This window comes from Zonotrichia albicollis, chromosome 2 (genome assembly GCF_047830755.1).
Source record: "Zonotrichia albicollis isolate bZonAlb1 chromosome 2, bZonAlb1.hap1, whole genome shotgun sequence".
NCBI classification, from domain to species: Eukaryota; Metazoa; Chordata; class Aves; order Passeriformes; family Passerellidae; genus Zonotrichia; species Zonotrichia albicollis.
In genome coordinates this window covers 64574205-64596892 of record NC_133820.1, presented here as the reverse complement: position 1 = coordinate 64596892, position 22688 = coordinate 64574205, and the positions used below count along the sequence as shown (strand labels likewise).

At 36.0% G+C, this 22688-nt stretch overlaps 1 long non-coding RNA gene across 2 annotated transcripts in view; it reads left to right on the top strand.

Moving 5' to 3' along the window:
• LOC113458668 (uncharacterized) overlaps positions 1-22688 on the top strand; it is a 97991-nt gene that overhangs the window by 9095 nt on the left and 66208 nt on the right. The gene's annotated exons all lie outside the window — the stretch shown is intronic.

Here is a 22688-nt window from a genome sequence, read left to right as displayed (position 1 = left end):
GAAAACCAGAGTCACAACTTCTTGCGCCAAATGAGCTTCTGAAGAATGTATTAATTCATTTCAGTAACTTTATGCTTTTCATTGCAGGGGTTTTTATGCAGCATATTCTCTTGTTAAAATATCTTCATGCCATCTCCCAAATGCTACTGTTTAGCAAGGCTTAGGAAAATATATTAACACCTTTAAATCCTTTGACTGCAATAAATTTTAACTGCAAATCCAACACTACAACAGAATTTGAAGGGTTCAGATGAACAAGTCTTGATGCCAACTTTGTAAATATCTATATCTAAGCTAGCTCCATTGTGTTCCCTTTATAGTCAAAGTGAAAAGAAGGTACTTCTAGTGCACAATTTGTATTATTTTGAAGTGGACATCTGAAAAGATGAGCTGTTTCCTCAAAGTGCCAATTTCTTCCCAAACTGACAACAGGGAGAGCCTAGACTGGCTAGCTCTCATCTACTTAGTGCAAATAGGGTTTGGTGACATGAATCCCACACTTTGTTCATGCCTCTAAGATGTTCTGGAGCCTCATTATTCAGGCCCCTTTTCTACTGTTCCTCTTGTATGACTTCAGATACCCAGTTGAATTCAACTTAATTTTGTGCGGTTCTTTCATTAGAATATGGGGAGACAAAGCATAAAAGATAAAATCAATCTTTTAGAAAACCCAGCAAAATACCAGTTAAAGAATCATTCCTTGGCATGAAAGTAAAATCACATTTAGATCTGGAAGAAGAATAAAGTGCAAATAGGATTTCAGTGGATAAATACCGTACTGGTTACCATTTTCATGCAAAAGCAAAGGAGTAACCACATTTCACATTTCAGGGGCAACTTCAGTTGAGGCTGATGTGATGCCTTTCATCTGTAGAATTAAACTCTTTAAGTCTTCCCCCTATGAAAAGAGAGAAAATAGTGTTTTAATGTTGATTTAAATGTTCACATAGGTGTCTTACCTTCATGCCCTCTATCTTGAAGACTTTGCTTCAGACTGGATCAGTTGTTCCACCACATGGAGTCGGTTTAGGCTATTACATTTTTAGCAGATAATTTTCTTTTTCCAGAAGCTTCATTGCACCTATTTCCTTCAGCAATTGCTTTGGGAACACTCCTAAATCTGAATCAGGCTTATGGTTGTTAGAAGGGCTGAGTAGTGTACAGAGTAGTAAATGCTGGCATAGAACCTAATAAAAGAAATTAAATGGAAAAAATGCAAAAGGAAGATTGAATAAACTCATTGGAAAGAAGATATCACAGAATTTCAGAATGTTTCAGGTGGAAGGGGACTTCTGGAGGTCATTTGGTCCAATTACTGCCCAAGCAGGGCCACGTAGAGCCGGTGGCAGAGGACCATGTGTACTTGTCTTCTGAGTGTCTTCAAGGATGGAGATTTCTTATCTCCCTGGAAAACCTGCGCCAGTGCTCGGTCACCTTCACAATGAAAAAGTGTTTTCTACTGTTCAGGAAGAACCTCCTGTGTTTCAATTTGTGCCCATTGCCTCTGGTTCAATACACCAATTCAAAGGAAATGAGCTGTACAGAAAAGCGATGGAAGAACAGAAATAACTACAAATTAGAATGGAAGATATTGGACAAAATATGAGGGTATCACCTCTCTACTGTTCAGAGGAGTGGAACCAAAATGGTAAAACCACAAAGATTGTTAATGAAGTAGTAAGATCACTGAAACTATATAAAATGGGAAAGTGAAAGAGCAAGTATGAGATAACATCAAACACATTGTTAACTTGCAAAATCTACCCAAAAGTGATAGAGGAAAAAAATTCTCTGAATTTTATTTTTTTTCTCCCATAGTTTAATTATTGATTAGGTTTGTATTTTCTCTATTTGGACACTTTTTTGTTGTAGTCTAGCAAAAAACTTCTACCAATGTGCTATTGTATATGTTTCTTTTTCTTCTATATCAAATTAATTATTTTGCCTGAATAACTCCAGCATTGCTTATATTTTCTCTTTGTTTTCTGCTTTCTTTTGCTTATCCCTACTTTATTTTCAGTCCAAGCATAATTTTCCACTTGCCTCCCTGACTTCTCCATGGTGTACGCCCTCCGTGCTGTTTGTATTGCACAAATTACCAGTTCTTCATCATGTCTCACCTCCCATCTGTTTTTCCTTGAAATATAAGCCAAGAAATGGCTGCTGCAAGACTATCTAGCATTAAATTAATAGCATTATCTGTTACAATGAAATATGTTGTCCTATGTGGATAATAAACTCCTGGATCTCATTTTTTTTCCTGTACAGAGTAATCAGTGATGCAGGTTCAACCAATGTATTCCAAGTGAATCACCTGAACAGAGAAGCCAATGTAGATGTTGCCTAAAAAGAGGATTAGCGTCTTTCCTTTGCAATACATCACATTATACCTTCTGTAAAAACAGCAGATTTTCAAACGTGCAAGGCCTTTTCTAAAAAATAAAAAATACCACATGGAAAAGCTATACATTATTTAATAAAGTGTATCATATTAACATCTATCATAAAATGTAAAATGTGTCATATTAACAATTTTCCTTGTTTTTTTGGGGATTCACAATGAAGCGTGTTGCTTTGGCAGGAAGTTCAAAAACTAAAATCATAATGTGACATTCATTATGATGTAGTAATTGGTCTTAATATCAAGTTGTAGCAGGAATCATATTCTTACAGAACTGAGCATTCAGAATTTAGTAGGTTACAAAATCATAGTATATAAATTAAGAGCTAAAGACAAATATCCTCAGAAAGAATTTAAACTCATTTGTTAGACTTACTGCTTCTAATAAATTTGTATCATAGTTTTTAATCCCCATTCTTCCTAGTTATATCACAAATAAACTGATCACCTTCAATAAAGTGTCTGTGAAAAACTGTTGTTAGCTGAAGGAAATCCTGTCTACTCAAAAGTTCATCCAAGTTGTCATTTTTATAGGAAATTATTTAGATAGTTTAGGGTACTTAGAAAAATTTTAGTTTAGTTTAGTTTAGTTTGACTTCTAATTAGAAGTGTTTATTTTGAAAGGGAGAATGTCAGAGAAGTATCAGTTGAGTTTCGGTTTTTGAGTAGTGTTTCTAGGTATTTAATGAGGTCCATAGTTTTATTTACAGATTTAGATTATCCAAAAGCCCCAAGAACCGATAAAAGCGCATTTTGTCTGTTTTGCCTGTTTTCTTGTACAGTCCATGCTGCATGAGGTAGAACATATCTGTTCCAGATAAAGCTCCTATTGACTCCCTAGACAGGAAGATGATTGTGGAAACGAATGATGTTCTGAAGCAGAATGACCGTGTTTGTTGAATGACTAAGTACCACAGGTGAAATGGTTGTGCTTGCTATTGATATTTTGTCAGACTAAACTAGTCTTTTTCACTTCAAAGAGAATCATATTAACTCTGCTTCAAAGCCCATGAAGGCATGTTTTATCAAAGGCTTTATCAGTACGGTGGAAACGTATTTTCTAAGATACCCTATTGACTTCTTGAGTCAATTACTCTGTTCAAGCTGCTTGTATGGTTTTCAGAACATGAATGTTACAGGAAAGAAGTAATCTTGCTATTTTTTGGCATGCTGAAGATTTTTATGTTGTTATCTACATTATTCTTTTCAAAATTGCAGAGTATTTGAGGATGTAAGGTACCTCTGAGATGGTTTATTTCATTTCTCCTCCTCAAGGCAGTATCATCTAAAGCTGGTCACCCAGATCCTTTTCCAGTTAAGTCTGGAATATTTCCAAGGATGAAAACCACACACCCTATCTGGACAACCTATGCCAGTGTTTGAATTCTCTCAGAGTAAAAGGATCACCTCCTTTGATGTGCTGGTGATGCTCTTAATGCAGCCCAGGAGGCAGTTGGTGTCCTTTGCCACTGTGGGCACGTTGGTGGCTCATGGTCAGCTTGTTGTCCACCAGCTCTGTGAGTAATTTTCTGCAAAACTGCTTTCAAGCCAGCCAGACCAGGCTGGTTCCTACTGGTGCAGGAATTAGTATCAGTGCTTACAACCTGGAACAATATGAAGAAAATTTGATTAAACATTTAATTGCGTGACATCTAGAGGAACAAAACAATCAGAATATTTTTTCTGGCTAAAGACAATACTCCAGATGCAGTCTCAGGTGCTGTGTACAGAAGAATCACTTCCTGCATTTTGCTGACCTCACTTTCTAATGCAGCCCAGCAATTGACCTTCACTGCTCACTTCTCTGTAAAACTGATCTTCCTCAACCAGATTTTTTACCTGATGGCATTCCATCCCACACACAGGACTTGCTTCTGCTCTTGTTGAACTTTCTGAGTTTCCCTGAAAATTGTAGCAAAGACGTGCTGAATGACATCCAGGGCTTTCCCATCAGCTGCATAGCTGACCATCTCATCATAGAAAGCTATTAAGTTGCTCAAACAGACTTTACCCTCTTTAAATTGGTATTGATTAAATTGGCACCCGGTCACCTTGAGTCCATCATGTGCCTCAGATAAAAGATGCAGGAGAATTTGCTCTGTAAACTCCTCAGACATTAGAATGTTTGTTTTGTAGTTGTTCAGGTCTTCTTTCTCTTCCTGGGTCTGGTGTTTCTGTTTTACCAGTCACCAGGAACCTCCCATGCTTATCACAAGAGGCCCTGTAGTGCAGCTTTGCAGTGACACTGGCCACTTCCCTCAGCACTATTTTGTTTACTAAAAAACCCCTTCATCTTAGATGCTGTGCTTTAGCATATGTAATTCTGCTTCTCTCTTCCTCCCTGTAAACATACATATCAAGAAAGAGAGAAATGTACAGGTTAATGTAGAAAAATTCCAGGCTAGTGATAGAAAACTATAGACCTTCAAGAAAATTTCAGAAGAGAACACAGCTTTTATTTCTGAACTTTTTTGAAGGGACTTTTGCAATCTGCTTCAATCAATCAAAAATTTCCCTCGCACATATTTATGACTGTAAAATTTGGAACCTAAAGCAGCCTTTGAACTAAGTGTAGAAATTCCTTTGAATCTTTTTCTAAAGTTTTAGAGAGAAAAAGTAATTGAAACTGGAAAAAAACATAAGGAAAAAACCAGGAGCCCTCACAGTTGTTTTTTTTTTCTTCTGTAAACTCTTGTCTGATTCTCTTGAAAAAATTGAGTGTGACCTTAATAAAAATTCATTTCAACTTTTTATTGACAGTGGGTCTTTATGATGGGTTAATTTTAACCCATTAATGTGACTCTGTTCATTTAACTTTGGTTAATACTCAAGCTAGATACAGCTAAGCACACAAAAAGAAAGAAAATGTTTCCTAAATATATACTCCACTAGTCACATTTACTGAACTGTGAGACATACATCTACAAATCCTTAGAAAAGGAAAGGATTAGTTCTGATCCACATAAAATAGTAAATTCAGCTGAAAAGACGTAGAAATTATTATGCTTGAGCCACTGAGCTCTTAATCCAGTTCTGTTAAATAAGAACCAAAAAAGAACACATCCTACTTTTAATATTTTAATAAGCAAATTGCTTAGTAGGGAAGAGTTATTTTTGCTTTTGGCAACAGTTTAGTTAAGATGTGTTTTTTTAAACTTCAGTTCTGCAAAACATATTTGGAACCAATGTGTTAACATTTGCTTTGCTTGTTCAAATAATGCATATTTTACCTTGTATTGAGGCTTTTCTGATCAGCTTGGAGAATTTTTTTCACCATGCACTTGCATATAAAAACTAATAGCAATGGTGTGACTTTCTTATCAACTTCTCCTTAGGAAGCAGGTCCTTAAGTCTTGTTTTGTTAGCTGGCATGGTGAAACTGGGCAAGGAGAGCGAAACAAAGCACCTTTTATCATGGACTAGTATGGCATGTGCCATCTTCATGCCCTGCTTATCAGATGGACTTCCTTCTTGTGCATCTTGAGTGTGTCCAATCAGTTGATCTGAAATCTGTGCTGAAGATCCTGCTTGAAAAGGCAAATTTCTTAGCAATGGTGCTTTATGGAAGTGCCTCCAGACATTTTTCAGTCTCAAAGAATTCTTCAGAATGGTCTAGTAGACACATTTCTTTCCTGCTATGAAAAAAAGAGTGTGGAAATCGCTGAAACATCTGATTTTGCTATGCTCTCATCTGTTCATGTAATTAGATCATTGCAGGGTGGTGGCATTTGGGTAGGACAGGATTCAGTTACCTAAAAGTAGTTTTGCTCGTGCCATTTGAAACACTCTGTTGATCTAAGCCCACTACAAGGGGTTGGGAAAGATGATAGACTCCAGAGAGATTTTTACTCTTCTTGCTCCTCAGTATGAAACCCAGGATACCAGTGGCAGGTAAAATGGCCCAAACTTCCACTATTGCACATATAAATCCTATATCAAGCGGCTGGACATCTGAATCTCTCTTTAGTGTATGGGATACCATCTGCATCTGTGCTGATTAAAGCACCTTAACTAGCTAGATTTTTGTGGTTATAACCTCTAAATGAATCCCACTCTGGTTGCCTTGACTCCCATTAAAGACGACTCTTCTCAAGTGAGATTCACCTGCACTATTTGATATTTTTGCCTTCAGATATTTTGCATCCTTAAACTTCCTGTTTCTTGTTAGTTGTTTTTGAGGGGTGCCACATATATGTGTCTAATTTTTGTGTATTCCACCCCGTTTGTGTTTGGTGGCTCAGCTGTACAGCTTAACAATGCAGATTGGATTTGACACAGAAAATATTGGATCTTGTTGTCAACAAGGCACATGATACATCAAATAATTTGTCTTCCAAATAATGAGTGAAAGACAGTCTGTCATAACCTACCTGAATGTTTTGTAGATTAAAATGCATTCAAATTATTTTTATGATGCTTTGCTATTATTACTTATCACACCTTAATTATGGTTAGTTACATTGCTTTTCCGTTTTCTCTCATATTTAGCATGTATTATTCTTCCCTGGGTAATATTGATATTGTGCAGCATAGTGATTAAGTAAATATGGATGTTTCAGTAAATTGGCCCTTCCCTCTAGCTAAAAAGGACTGGAAAAGAAGTAAGGAATAGAAAAGTCATTGCTCAAACATCAAACATTAAAGTCTTAATAAATTTCTAGCTCAGGAGAACTGGATATAATATACCTGCATTCAAAAATTAAATCCACTGTAATAATCTAGAGGAATGTGAGGAGGAAATTTCCTCACTTTTCTTCTTCTTTATTATATGTATATAGTATTTAGATGTAACTACATTCTCTAGGTATATTCAGGATTGTAAGTTTCTTAATGTGCAAATGATTTCTGAGATATATTTATCTATATCTATATCTATATCTATATCTATATCTATATCTATATCTATATCTATATCTATATCATCTATATCTATATCTATATCTATATCTATATCTATATCTAATCTATATATCTGCTGTAGTTTTTGTTCAGTAATCCTACTCTGATGTAAAAGCTTTTTCTTTCATTGGTAAGGATTTATATTCTCTGTGTAGAAAGCCTAAGAAAGATATTATTTGCTATTAGCATGATTTTATATTAAAACAGGTTATATTAATCACCTTGCAGATATTCTCAGCATGTCTAAAAGTAATTAAAATAAGTATATAACTTATGATGGTAAGTTTATTCACAGATTTTGATTTAGCAGCTTTGCCAGTAGTCAAAGGATCAGAACATCAGTAGAAAGTTGAAGAAGAAAACACTGTGTGAAGAAACACATCCTACTCCATTAGAAATGGTAAACAAGTAAGAGTGAAGACTGAAAACACAGATTTGTGTTTCGGCCTACTTCATTTTCCTTTCCCATTTCTAAAACCAGTTCTTCCCTGTTTATCTTAGTGATAGGAATTGATTAACCAATGCATTTTTAAATACTCAGATTATTTAAATCAGTTAGCATAGGAAGTTTTTGGCATAATTCTGCTTAAGAACTGCATGTTCTTTTTTCATTTAAATTTTGAATGCAAGCACTGCTTGTTTAGATAAAATAAGAAAAATCCCAGGCTTATCATGCAGAATGCCATAAATCTGCTTTAGAGAAATCTCATGCAGAATTTCATATGGGAGTGGAAAATAATGCAGTGCAATTATTCATTAAGAAAATAAGCAAAACCCCACAACAAGTATTTTAAAAGTGTAATCAGGCTTTTCGTTGTAAGCTACAGTGGTGAACATGTAATGAAGGAGCTCTGCTGTTACCTTTTTATTCTTTAGATGGAGCTGGAAAAGTCTCCTTCTGTCCAAAGGCCCTGTTTCACAGGCTGCTTTCCAAGGACTCGCTGACCTTGGTGAGAATGAGATGCAGTATTTCTGTAACTGAAAAAGAATGGGACATCACTTTGTTGGAACTACACACACATGGTTTATTTTACTGTTGACATCTAAAGTAACTAAAACACTAAAGATCAAACCTAAAATTCTGATTTATGATGAAGGATTGAAAGGCATACATGCAAAATGCTTTGATGTTTTCTGTCTGAAAATCAGCAGCTTTAATTGATTCTGTCAAGAGTGATGAAGTGGTCTTCACAGAGAAACTGGTTCCTGTAATGTTGACACAACTGGAAGCATCAGTGATGAAAATTCCATTTTGTTGCAGCAGTAAGGGCAGGCTGAACACAGATGGGAAAATCATGTTCTCTGGTTGTGACTTTTGCTTGATATTGCTACCTGCAAAAAACTCCAAGTGGATGTTTGTACCACAGATAGTAACAGGCATCACTTCTTTGTGTTTCCTTGAATTGCAGATAACTCTGTAGTGCACATACTGAAGATAATAAGCAGCTGGTTTTGCATGTGTCACAAGTTTTTTGAAATTTGTGTATGGATGACCCAGGGAAGAAGAAATAATGCATCAAATTTTACTTGTTGCGGTTTTATGACAAGACCTGCCTTCTTTTTCACTGTGTTTTGTATTATAGGAGGGAAAAACATTTTGTGTATCCATAGAAGCCCTTAGAAGATAAGAATATTTTCCTCAACCTTATTTTTTTTCTTTATTTACAATTGTGTGCTATATCTGCCTTGTCTGTCCCATTTTCTCTCACTAAGTCTGCCCACCATTATGGGCTGCTTCCTTCATGTCCCATACATCGTCCTTTGAGAAATCCAGTAATAGCCCATATTCTTTGCACACAGAAAGTTAAATAGCTGTGTCTATTTTGCATTGACAAGGTATTGATCAAGAAAAATGTCAAAACAGGGAGCAAGATATGGCATTTTAGTACAACAAATTCAATAAACAAAAATTCAATAATCCTTTTTGTGATATTTCCCTGAGCTGAAGAATACTAATACTGAATGAAGATGGAAGACAGAAACTAAGATGTGTCAGTGGAGCGTAACAAATCCCCAGGAAGGGCTTAGTTTTACTGAAATTTATTTGCTACTTTATTTCTGCAGTAATTCTAAGCAAAGTTACCTAAGAAATTAAATTGACACAAACACAATAGATGCTCATTATGAATCAGAAAATTATTCTGAGCCGAAACAGATTTGTTTAAAAAGTCGGAGACTGGCAATCCTGAAATTAGCAGTTTTGTATGATCTTTTAAGAAATATTTCTTTGTAATGGCAGAAAAAAATTGAAACCCCTTTGAATTCAACTTGTTAGTCCAGGGTAGCTGGTATCTGGTCTCATACTTTCCTTACTACAAGGAAAGTATGAGACCAGATACCAGCTACCCTGCCCTTGACTGGGAATCTGTGATGTGAAGACAAAAGGAAAATTACTACTACTAATAAATACTAATGTATTCAAAGAACAGATTTTCCCAACATTTGTGCTGCTGCCTTGTCTTAACCTAGATGCTTTAAGCATAGATAGTTGGAAGGAACACTGGCTGAGTGGTACATCATTCTCTGCAGAGCTATTTTCTTCCTTTGGTTGTATATAAGGGAGATGCTTCAGACTTCTCAGAAGAGCTTGGCTGCAGAGCAGAGGGCAATAGCCACAAGTTGCAACAGAGGAAACTTTGACCAGGTATTAGAAAAAAAAAAAAAAAAGAATTCTGTGGCGGGGATAGGACATTGGCACAGATTAGCCAGAGAAGCTGAGGAATCTTCATTGTTGAAGATGCTCAGAACAAAATGAGGCAAGGCCCTGTGCTTGCTGATGCTCATCTGAGCAGGCTTTGCAGCAGATGGCCTGCAGGATCCCATCCAGCCTCAGTTGCTCTGTGATTCTGTGGCTTAGCCAAGGCTAAGCCAAACCCATAAGGTTTTACTTATCTAGTTATCTGCCCCATCTTTTTGTCTTGTTGTTTTTTGCTTTCACAGTCTAGTCAAAAGAAGATACCTAAAATTTATGCATAACTCTTGGGGTTTTTTCCAGCTTTAAATTCAAGTTTCTTGTCTCCATTGTTAACATCTCCAAGGTATTTTCCTGTTTTTATCATCATCTCTGTCAAGAATTAATGTGTTCCAGCTCTCTGACCTGATTCACTACATTTATCCCACATAAAGTACAACTGAAAAAATTAAAATCTTCTCTTGTTCAAAGGAACCATGAGTTATTTCTTTTATTTCAGAAAAAAACTTTGATCTAATGAACTGAACTCTTTTAGAAAGTTTGCATGGGGTCCAAACTTCCAGGCAGGACTGGAATGGTTTTGTTTTATTGCAATTGAACCAGTCAACATAAAGAAATACCAACAGAGAGCCACGGAGCCTGCATTTGCCACTGGTAATAACAACACAATAGAATAGGAGTATTTGCTCTGTGAATATCACAATATATGTCCCTGAGCTGTAGACAACCCTTTCTAAAAATAAGTCAATCTAGCAGATCATAGCAAAATGTGAGATTCACTGTGATAAATTCATAATGTCACATACTAAATCAAAATACCATAGTAAATATTTTGCAGACTGGAAGGACATCTGAGAGGCAGAAAGGAATAAAAGATTTGGGAATTTGAGCTAATAAGGAAGAAAGTGAAATTGCCTGGGCAGCAAAATGAGTTCTTCAGATTCTGTCTGGCTTCCTGGAAACCAGGAATTCCTGTAAAGAATACAGATAAGAGGAAAAGCAGCTTGGGTGTGTATGTTTCAGACAGACATATTTAGCAACCATGATTTTTAAGGAAAAAAACCCATTAAACTGAGTCAAAGATGCAGTGAATTTTGAGTACTTAAATGACTATTTTTTTGACACAAGATTTAAATCACTTGTTTAAAAAGCCAGACCATGGCAGGAAAGTTTGTGAATGACTGAATCAATAAAAAGAAGAGTGTTTTGTTAAAATGATGTCTTCCTAAATAAGCTGCTGAATGTACAATGGGTAAACCTATTAACAACGGAGGGAACACATCCAAAGTCATATTTCAAGGGACAACAAATTTCCTCACTTGCCTGTTAGTCTTGCTGTGTGTGGCTAACACCTGGAAAGGCACAGGCACTTAGTCACTCTGAATATATTTTATAGCGAATATTGCTTAAGTAACAGACATGAGAGTAGTTTATCCCAGTGCAAATGGAAATTTGTGAGGTAGTTCAGTTTATGAATAACAACACCTAGAATGACGGTTATAAAATTTCTGTTTGTAAGACAATAAAGATTGCATATAAACGTAATCATTTTATATAAGGAAAATGGTTTTGTTTTGTTCACTTGAAGATCATTACGTCAAAGGTATTTCATGTAAAAAGAAAGAGTAAGGGAATGATTAATCATAATCAGTGAGGGGAAAGTAGCCCTATTGTTCAAATGAAAGCTGCAGTTTGAACAGCCTTCTCTGTAGTAACTCAGCATATTGAAAAATTCTGCTAGGTTGCCTGTAGAACTACAAATCATAATCAGAAAGATCACATCTTTATATATATATACACATACACACACACATTTTTAGGTCATCATGGCACACTAAGCAAAGTTACAGAATTTTGTCAGAGAATACAGAATTCTTCCTGTGGGCAAGCCTTGAAAATTATTTTGCTTATTCATTTTTCCTCCCCTTTTTTACAGACCTGTATGGAATATGTGACACTGTCTTTACATAAGTGATTTATTGTTCAGATTTCCTGCTGCTGCTAATAGTGAAATTTCAAATAGCAGCATTTAAATCATGTGTAAGTAGAGTGTGATTTAGGAAGTTATTTTTAGTGGTCAGTTCAATATCTACCCTATATACAGATACCCGGGTTCAAAACTTTTCAACCACATTTTATTTCTTTGCATGCGATTGTTAGGGGGAGAGGGCAGCTGAATAAAATATCATCTACCATTTCATATCTGTCCAGGGTTTTCTTTCCTGAATCTCATAAAGATGCTGCTGACAGTCTTTTGAAAATTCCCACCTCCCACATTCCAGGATTGTCAGGGAATGTATTGAAACCACTCTAATGTCCTGTTGTTTACAGACCTTTCACAATGAATTTTTTTTTTTTTTAATCAATACAGTGTAGTTCTTCCAGCTCTGTGATTCTGCAAGGGGAAAATACATCAGGGCGAATAAAGTGACAGAGCTCAGGAAAGAGGTCAGTATCTGGTTAGAATTATATTTTAGATGCTTTTCTGCTGAAGGTGTTTTGCCCTTTTTCAGATCTGATCACAAATTCCCAATACATAACAGCTCTCTGTAAAAGCCTGCATTTATAAAGCAGCTTGTCCAGGGCATGGCCAGGCTGTTTCATCACTGGGGGTTCTCTGAGAAGGGTAACTTACCGAAGAAGGCAATGACTCATCAAGAAGCATTTTAGCGATGATCAGTTTCAGCTATGTTTTGGAAGACAAAGATAGTGTTTGTCAATCTATTTAAAGAGCTTCCCAGTGAGAAGTTTAATGCATTTGGAGAATTGAGTTTCTGTTTTCAGAAGTAAACACTGTAAATCATGGACACAAAGCCACAGAAAATGAGAAATAAATAGGTACATTATATTTCAAATTATAGGGTTGAACTTTCCACATCACCTAGAAAATAATAATTTTATTTAATGGACATATTACTGAAGATACATAAAGATTATTTTACCCTAGAGGTACAGCTTCTGTCACTGGTATGTATGAAAATTGAAAGTGTCTGTCAAATGTTAATTTTTCTGCTTTCCTCCAAACAAATCCTACTGGCACCTTGAAGTGTCGTAAGGATAAAATCTTGAAAAAGGATTTCCAAATTTCTTTGGCTGCCTTTTAAAACTATTTACTCTGTAGTTTATATCTTCAGCTGCCACCTCAGGAAAGACCCTTCAGTAGCACTGGGGCTGAACCTGCCTAGAACCACTTGCACAATAATGTGTAGCTGCTTTGGAAGGAATGATTTCCCTTTTCAATAGGTCCAACAGGATGCGTTGGACCACCTCCAATAGGATGTGGAGAGGCTGTATGCATTTGGACTGGTGTGTCAGTCTTCCAAAGGAGGATTTCTGTGTCTTTCTCTGTATTTTCCTGGCTTTTAAATACTGTCTGTTCCCTTCTAGGTTTCCTCACAAATCCTCCTGTCTTGTTTGGCTTTCTTCTTTATCTTTGCTAAGACATATGAGCAAAATGAAACAAGGAGGATTTTTTCCTCTGTGTTTTCAGGGGTTGGGGGGCTGAAGATTATGATAAAACTTTCTTTCCAGAAAGACCATTAAAAAAGAGACCCAAACTCTTCCATTCTTCCGTGCCCAGCCAGCTGGGTGAAACAGGCTCTCTGGGAAGGAAAGAGTGGTAGGTGTAGGAGGTGGGAGAGGGGCAGACCTGCTGTTGAGTGGGTTGGGCTGCTTCACAGCTAGAGCAACAGCTTTTTCCAACAGGAGAGAGCTCTAAATGCATTAGTGAGCCATTTGGTTCAGAGAAAATAAAAGATGTGAGGGAATAAAAGAGAAAAACCACCCCCCCCCCTTCTTTCACATTTGAACATGCTGGATTTTCATTATAATCCATTAACCTACTCATAGCCTTTCATTAGAGCCCTAGGGAGACTGGAATATTTTTGGTAATGTACTGTTATGAAAAATACAAGTTAAAAACCCACATAACTTCCCCCTTCCCAAAAATTGCAGCGGTCAAAGAGAAATTTGAATCTTTTCTCATACCATACCATGAAGAGTGTGAAATTGCATGAACATCAGATATGTTTCATTCTATATTTGCATGATTTTTGTGAAGAATATAAAATTTTCCCCATACTTTGCCATGATTTTTCTACCTAGTTAGTAGTCAGTACATGGGGCGCGCACAAAGACTTTAAAATATATGTAATTAGGAAAAAAATACTTATAGGCTGAGAGAAATAATGCATTTTTTGTTTAGAAAGTAGTTTAAAAAATACACTGTTTGAACCAGTAAATTCTTCTAATTACCACAGAACTATTCCATTAGTTTCATTTGAGGTACCTCTAGTGTAAAACAAGAACTTTCTGGTCTTGCTTTATGTGGTAGCACTTTGTTTTTCAGGTTCAGCCTGAGTCACTGCTGTGATGCTTTACAACATTTACCTAATGTTTTTAAAATACCTACAAGATGCCCATTTAATTACCTAAGCTACCATCTTCTTAACAACTGTCAGGAATGGCACCAAAGGTGATGGGAATTAACTGTGTGACAAACAATACCATCCATATTGTACTCAACAGTTTTTTAAACAGCTTTTGAAATATGGAGTTCTAAAGTCTCCAATCAAAACCTCTGAAAAGAGGATAATAGTCTTCCTTGCATTTTTCCTACACCTCTTAATATGTCATCATTATTCCACAGACCTTTAACAAAGACACTTTACATTAAGTATCCCTATTTCCATTTCTGTGCGTTAATCTAAGGACAATTTTTTTTTTTTTTTTAAATACTCCCTTCCAGATACCTGTTTGAAGGCCATACATTTGACTTGGAAAAGCTGCTGCAAATCTGTGGAGATAGTAAAATTGGAAACACTTTAAATTTTACATGTAATAGGTGAGATTATGTCTGTGGAAATAATTCTGATTTCTCTTGTGGAAACTGGATTTTCTAAATTTAGTACTGAGAGCTTGCAGTGTTTAACATGTAAACCATGGATGTTCAATATTTTACCAGCAGATTATATTTGAGCCATAGCAGAAATGCTATAGAAATATAGTAAAAGATATCAGAAAGACACTAGAACATTGGTACTACAATTATGACTTTAAAATACTGTATTTGAAGCCTAATTTTGCTTGAAATGACCTCTTATTAACGAAATTAACCAATTTTTGCTTTATGGTAATTGGTTAAGAATGGGAGCTCTTTCAGCTCTGAAGTGTGCTTTGTCCACATTTAGAGAAATCCATGGTGAAAACATGATGGTAGGAAGCCTCACACAGAAATATGCCCTATTTTTTTTATTCAGTTATTTGTAATAGCTAAGATATGCTATACACATGAATTATCAGTACATATATCTTGTTGCAGCAATATTCTATTCTTCTTTATAGTAGCTATTTTTATAATTTCCACCAGCTCTTTGTAAGTTCAGAATTCTTAGCATCAGCTGCTGAGTAAGAAAATTTCATTGATTTTCCACAAGGTGGCACGTAAGAATCAGTCTGTATTTTAATTAATATAATTCAGTTAATGTACACTTGGTAAATGTCAAAAGCATGTGCATACTCAGTGAAGAAGGAATAAGTTCCTAGTCCAGAGTGTAATGTAAATGGCAATTTAAATACAGCAGAGCAAGTGCTTCTCTATCACTTGCTGAATTATGGAGTTAACTGCTATTGTAGAACAGGTTATCAAAATAAAATCTAACCTAAGCATGTCACAGATATTTGTATCATGAAATGAAATTAAAAACTGATTCACATAATGGAATCCCTTGGAATTGTGCAGGAATTAACTTAGAATAAATTAGTTATTCATGATTCAATATTATTTATTCATGCTTACATTTTATGAAAGACAAGCATCAGTAACAATGTGTTTCCTTAAAGTAGATAAATAATTTTAAAGTGAGCATTTGGTTATTAAAAACTATTCATATAGTAATTTAATTTGTGAGTTTTGGTGCAGTTTCTGTGCTAGAGAACTTCCTAATCAAACCAAGAAATAGGTCTGATCCATGTTTCCATCCAAGCAGAAACTAGTCAAGATATTGCATATCTAATAGTGTTAAGCTAATGAGTGGTTTCTTCTGGTGCTAGAGATTACCACATACTCTAAATTTCCTAACATTACAGTAAAAGAAATAAAATTGGCTGACCTACCACCAAAAAGTTGCTACTATGGTATTTTTTGTATCTCAATTAGATACTGAGTGGATGATAAATCTGAGAAACTCTGTGCTTGTAACACACTTTGAGCAAAGGAAACATTTTGGCAAAAGTTCCAAAAACAGGCACCAATCTATGCAGTCAGTAATAAACTGTAGGCCCAGACAAATCCTACCAAGAAAGAAAATGGCATTTTTTATCAGACTAAAAACACTGTAGACAAGGAATTTAATTTTACAATTATTCTGCAGTGGATCTCTGTCCCTTTCAACAAAGGTGAAATATGATCTAGCAGTTCTCAAGTGCATAGCAAAGGCATATTATTTCCATCTGCTAGGAAGTGTTCCCTGAAATTCCCTGAAATTTGCATTTTTAATTTTATTTCTCAGAATTATTATTTTCCCGTGGTTAATGGAAGAGCAACATCATCAGGGGACATCTATATCCTATCTATGTTATATGTGAATTGGAGAAATATGTTCAAGGGATAAGAAGGAAGGAAAAAACAACAAAACATGTCTTTGGTGACCAGATTCTAAATTCAGGGTCATTATGATAAGTAACAGGGCTAATTAGCATTTTGTTTGAAATGCTGAGTATTCTTAATCCAGGAGAATGTGGTCATGAATTGTTGAACTTGATCCTTGGTCTGAGACTGATCAGCACTAGAGCTGATTATCACTGAAATTAATCCTTTTTCAACTAAATTTCTCAGAAGGCCACAGAGATGTCTTTGTGTTTGAGGGCTTGAAGGGAAGGACTTTTCTACTTTGCTATTGGAGTTTCCCCTGTGTTTCTGTACAAAAAATAAATAATTTAAAGTTCCCATATTTTCAGAAACAAAATTCCCTATCACGTTAGGAAACCAAATTTTCAGACAGTGTAGAAGGCAGGAGATGATAGAGGGACAAACAAGCAATTAAGAACAATAATGAGCTCAGGCATCCTACAGGTTCTGCATTCAGTGACAGTGGATGGTCTGTGCACAGTGCAGCTGCTGATCTGCTGGCATTAGTGATCTGGAGACTCTTCCCTCCTTACCCAAGCACATCACATTGACAGCTGAAGGGCAGTTAGCAGCACTGGTGGCAGAAGGATTCATAATTTTATGCTGGTGATTACCGATGCTTGCCATTTTCTGCTAAAACTTCTCCCTTGAGCTGTGACACAGAATTCAAGCATCAGTTAATTTTTCCTTCTGAAAGAACTGCTGTTTCAATCACTGCCATGTGCCAGCTTGCATTTCTGGAGGTGAAGAGTTACTGAATTTGTTTCTACTGGTGGAAAACTTCGTTTGATTTTTATGTTGAGGCACCAGCTCATTCATTAGCTGTCTCAAGATGTTTGCTACTTAAAAAAAGTGAAGTAAGAACTACTAGGAATTGTGGTTTTAATCCCTTATTTCCCCACTTTTCTTGTGCGCAACAGCCTGAAGCTGGGGCAGCTGAGGTGTGAGATACAGCAGAGCATGCACTGGCTGTTTTCAAAGCTCATCCTCAATGGTATGCCAGAAACTGCATATGCCTCCTTGGAATATTTGCACTGCAATGACTTTGTATCTTCCTTGAATCATAGGAAGAGTCACTTTCCTCTTGCTGTTGCTAAAACAATTCCAAATTACTGCAGCCCCAAAAAGGATTGGCTAGTGTGCAAAGCAGCTTGCTAGCTTTCTGGAAAAAAAAAAAAAAAAAAACTGCAATTATCAGTAATTAAGTAAATAATTACTTATTTAATGTGTCCTTGAGTTGATGCATGACAAGTTTTGTAACTTTATAAACACTGCTTTGCAATCCATTTGAAGGATTCCCATTCACTCAATGATTATTCCAGAGTAATTTCAAGTAGAATTATGCTACTAAATACAAAAGTGTAGAAGTCTAGGTAATGTAATTCCCTGAAAACCTTGTAATATTCTTATGATAATATAAAAATATTTGAAATAATATTATCCATTTACATGTTAAAAAAGAAATCCACCATTGAAGTTTAACTGACTAACTAAATAGAAGTAAAGTGTACTGAATAAAATTTAGGTGACAAATACTTAAATGACTAAAAAAGTTTTTGAATTTTCTATCTCTGTGGAAAAAGAAAAATTTTTCATTCTTAATAGCAGTTCTCATTCAGAGGGTGCATAATAAGAATGTAAACAAGCCGACTACTTTGCACTTCATTATTGCTATGAACATGGCCCCAAAGCAAAACAAGTGTTGACACATTCCCCTGAGTGCATTCATTAAACAAACTGATGTGTTTTTTCGGCTTTGAAGAAACATCAGTGGATTGAAATGCCACATCCTCAAACATGGTACATCTAGATAATGTCAGTGATGTCAGATAATTATATTACTGCTAACCCACCAAAACATTGCTAGAAAAGTGAGGTTTTAGTAAAATCCATTTTGCTTCTCTCAGCCTTTTCAGTAGCGTTAGTCTTATTCATACCTTTGTAATTGATTTTAAATGTCACTAAGACCATACCTGCAGAAATGCCTCCCAAATCAGATTTATCTTTCTTGGTGTGAAAAAGGCAAAGTTAGAATGTTTGTTCTTAATAAGATAGCCTTCTTTTGACATACAGCATAGTTTTAAAAAAGCTGTAGATTTCTGTCTTCACATTGCTAGTCTCTTTCCTCTGTGGTCCATCTCAAAGTATCTTCACCTTTCTTTCACATTTCATCAGGCTTCAGCTAGGGGCTGAAATAGGAATTCTGCAACTTTTCCTTTTACTGCATTTGCTACATCTGTACTTGATTTTTAATTTTATTTATTATCTGTATTTTATTTTTATTTTCCTCTGTAACACCAAGAGCCTGGAATGGAGGCCACTTTGTGAGATCTATCCAAATCTTCTGTGATTCTGTGTCATCCTGAAAATATTTGCTGGAATTTTGTGAAGTCTAAAATTAAAGTAGGACTTTAGAAAAAAAAATTATTGGGTTAAACCCCTTTTTTGGATTTAAGAAGTCACATCCCTGGTCATGCAGACAAGGAAATTATATTAAAATAGTATGATACTTGCCATGATATCAAGATCTGAAGTTAGTTTCTCTCTGTCTTTCATATTGATTAAATAGTTTCTAGTAGTTCCCAGTCATGCATTTACTGAGTAAATTTATTGAGTTTTTCATGAAGTTCAGTGTGTTCATAATGGTGGAGGCTGTAAAACTGATATATGGAGCCAAACCTTATTTTGGTGGACTGGCTATGGGGATTACTAGAGATACAGCTTCCTTTCTTTTCCAACCAGTACTATAAATAAACAACATAGAAATTCTCCATTTCAGTAATTGCACATTTCTGGCTCTTGTTGATATACTCACTTTTATTTTTCTTAGCCTTGTATACATTCATATAATTGTCAGTTGAAGTAACTAGTCACATCATTCTGTACATTTTATCTGGAGGAATATGTATGAATTAGAAAAAGGAGATTCTCACAATAAAGTGTTCAAATTGTCTCCAACATATCTGTATCTGTGCCCTTATAAATCCTCTCCTCCTTTGATTTTAGTGATTATTTTTCACTCAAGCTTGGGTTGACATCTGTCTCATCCAATCAAGTCTACAGACTAGAGACAAACATCTGAGCTACTACCTCCAAGTTTGAGGACAATGTTGTCAAAGGACAATTACAACAATTTCCTAAGCCAAATCTGGCCTGTCTCAGAAGACCATATTAGAAAGAAATAAGGTATGCCATTAAAAAGCTTATTTCTCTCCCTTGTCTGTCAGGGCGATTGTTGATGCCTCACATTTGGAAGTCTAGAGGATAGGCACATCACTTATGTCAATAGCCTACAGCCATGCTTTAACTGTTTAAAGAAAGAGGATTGGACAAAATCTTTGGGAGTTGTAGACCTTTCACTTACCTGACAGTTATACTTGAAAAGCATAATTTATTTCTGGACCCAAGTGGGGTCTCAACACTGCACAGCAAAAGCCTGATAGCAGATGCTCATCAGAAGTGCTGCAGCTTGCCCTCCTAGCCTGGGGAGAGCTCTCCTGCAGGTCAGTGCTCTGAGGCTGGACAGCTTCCGTGTGTTTTGTCTTGCCTAAGTGTAGATGCTCCATCCAAACCAGGTGTTCTCATTGCCAGAGGGGAAAAAGCAGGAGTTTTCAGGACATGATTCCTCAGATCTAGTTACGTTTTTACCTTAGGATGAGACAAATTCCTCAGAGGTGCCAATATCTCCACATAGAAAAGTAGTTCAGCTACTCCACATAGCTAAGTTAACTCTCCACATAAATAAGTAGTTCGGCTCTGAAGACCTGCATTCCATATGTCTCTAGGCAGGTGTGATGAATTCTTCTTGTCCAATCCATGTAACACAGTGAGACAGTTATCTCTACCTTCGTTTCATTGAAATTCTATTTTCTTGAGTGTTTTCCTCATTCTTATACTACACGTTTGCTTTGCCTTATATATGCCCTATTGGCTCCCTAATATTGCTTCCTCAGGAATTCCTGAATTCAGACAAACCATAAAAATATCCTTACTCCATTAATGAGATTCTGTCTATGACTATGTAAGCTTTTGAAAAGATGCTAAAATCCCCTTCCTGGACACCACAAGTCAAAATCTTTTGTTCATCTGGAAGCTTTGAAAATAAATCAATCATAAAAGCATAGGTGTGGTTTATTTCTCAGTAATAATAGCTCTAAATATGCCACAAATATATGATATCTATTTTTAAGCTTACCAATAACCTCAGTTGTGGCAAATATTCACTAAATATTCCAATGTTGTAGTACTTTTCTTTGATTTAGTGTATTAAATCTAAGCTATTAGCTTTCTGTGCAATCCATTTCAAATGATGATAACTGTCTTTCTATAAAGAAAAATGGCCTTGAAAAACATGTTTTAGAAATTCTGTCATGACAAGACAGATTTGTATCAGTACAGGGGTAATTACATTTCTTAAAAGCTTTTCCATTCCAGTATCAATTAGGGATGTTGTGGCTTTCTTCCACTATTTCATAACACTTACCCAGAAGATGGTTTGTCTTTTTAATGCTTTCTGCTGTAGAGTTGTGTATTTATGATTACAAAGTTGAGTGATTAAATTCTAAGAATTATCTGGACTCCCTTGACTCCTTGAAAGCAAACATGGTAATATATTGAAGCACAGACACTGTGCCCTGTTGTGGCTGTCATCTTGACACATTTAATTTTCAAAGGTTAAATTTGTGGTATGTCTTTATGAAATTAATTTTTTCCTAAATAAACAAAAGACCACCATGCAGATAGATGCATTTCCAGAATGGTTTTCTATTGGTGTCAGCAGAGAAGACTGAATTGCCTGCCATATGAATTGCTGTGCAAAGGAAATATTTCCTAGTGTATGAAACACAAATATGTACTCAAGCACCTCTATGGGTCATAGAACATTTTACTTTAAATTAGCAGTGATTTATCAGAGCAGGAGTATGTTTTCATGTGTGTTGCTTTTTTAGAGCTGAATATTATTTCTTGGTTAGTTTTCACCCATATGTTTAAGTGGGTCACTAGTCATTATCTATTTATGTTATACCAGTTCAGAATAAATAACTACTACATTTCACTGATAGAACTGTATGCTTCAAACACTCTAGAGTAAGATACATGAAAGTACTTATTTATTTGGGGGAGTAAATTATCCATGTCTGATTGAAATGCCAAATGAAAATGGATCACAGTTCTGACTGATCTAATTTCTTTAAATACACTGCTGCTCTTAAAGGTGCAAGCCCTACCTTTTTCACTGTCTGTGTGTGTTCACTCAGCCTTTGCTGGGAGGCAAGTGCAGTGTTTGGTGACTCGATATTGATGACAAGCCTAGTCTGAAGGTCTGGAGCTTTCATGCACTTGCTACTGACAGTTCAAAACCCAAACCCAGGGTGAAATGCACCCTCAGAGTTCAAAACCTGTAATGTGAGCTGAGCTTGGCAGCTGAGTCTACCAGGGTTTGACATGTAAAGCAAGCTACAGTGTGGTAACCAGAGGCTGTTCTACATCATACATCCATGTTTTGGGACTCTTGAGACTGCTTTGACTCTGAATTTTCTCAGCTCTTCTGCTAACGTGTAAAGGCAATACCTATTTCTCAGCCTCCTCAGCACTCACCTATCACCTCAGAAGCTGCCAAATGCTTATGCTAAAATATACATACAAATTGGACATAATTAAATTCAAATTATAGCAATTGTTTTTTCTCTTACATTGTTCATGGACTTTTTGTGTATGAAGCCTAAAGAAGTCCTTGCTTTTCTGAAAACTAGTCTATCTGCTGATATAACTCACTGAATTGAAAGACGATATTTTTCCCTTCAACACATACACTGTTTAAGAGCATCTCCACAGAGTTTTATTTAAGGTGTTAGCAGGTAGCTGAATCTTAGTGATCACACAGTTACCCATGGCTTGTGAAGCAGATGATGAAAATTAGTATTTACCTGTCTACTCTCAAAGACTCTTGGGGTGGTTTGCTAGCTGCCCACATCCTACTTTTACTGCTTTTTGTGGGGCTGTCTGTGTAGTGGCCAGTCCTCTGGAAAGGGAGAGCTGTCTACTGGCACAGCACATAGATGAAGGGC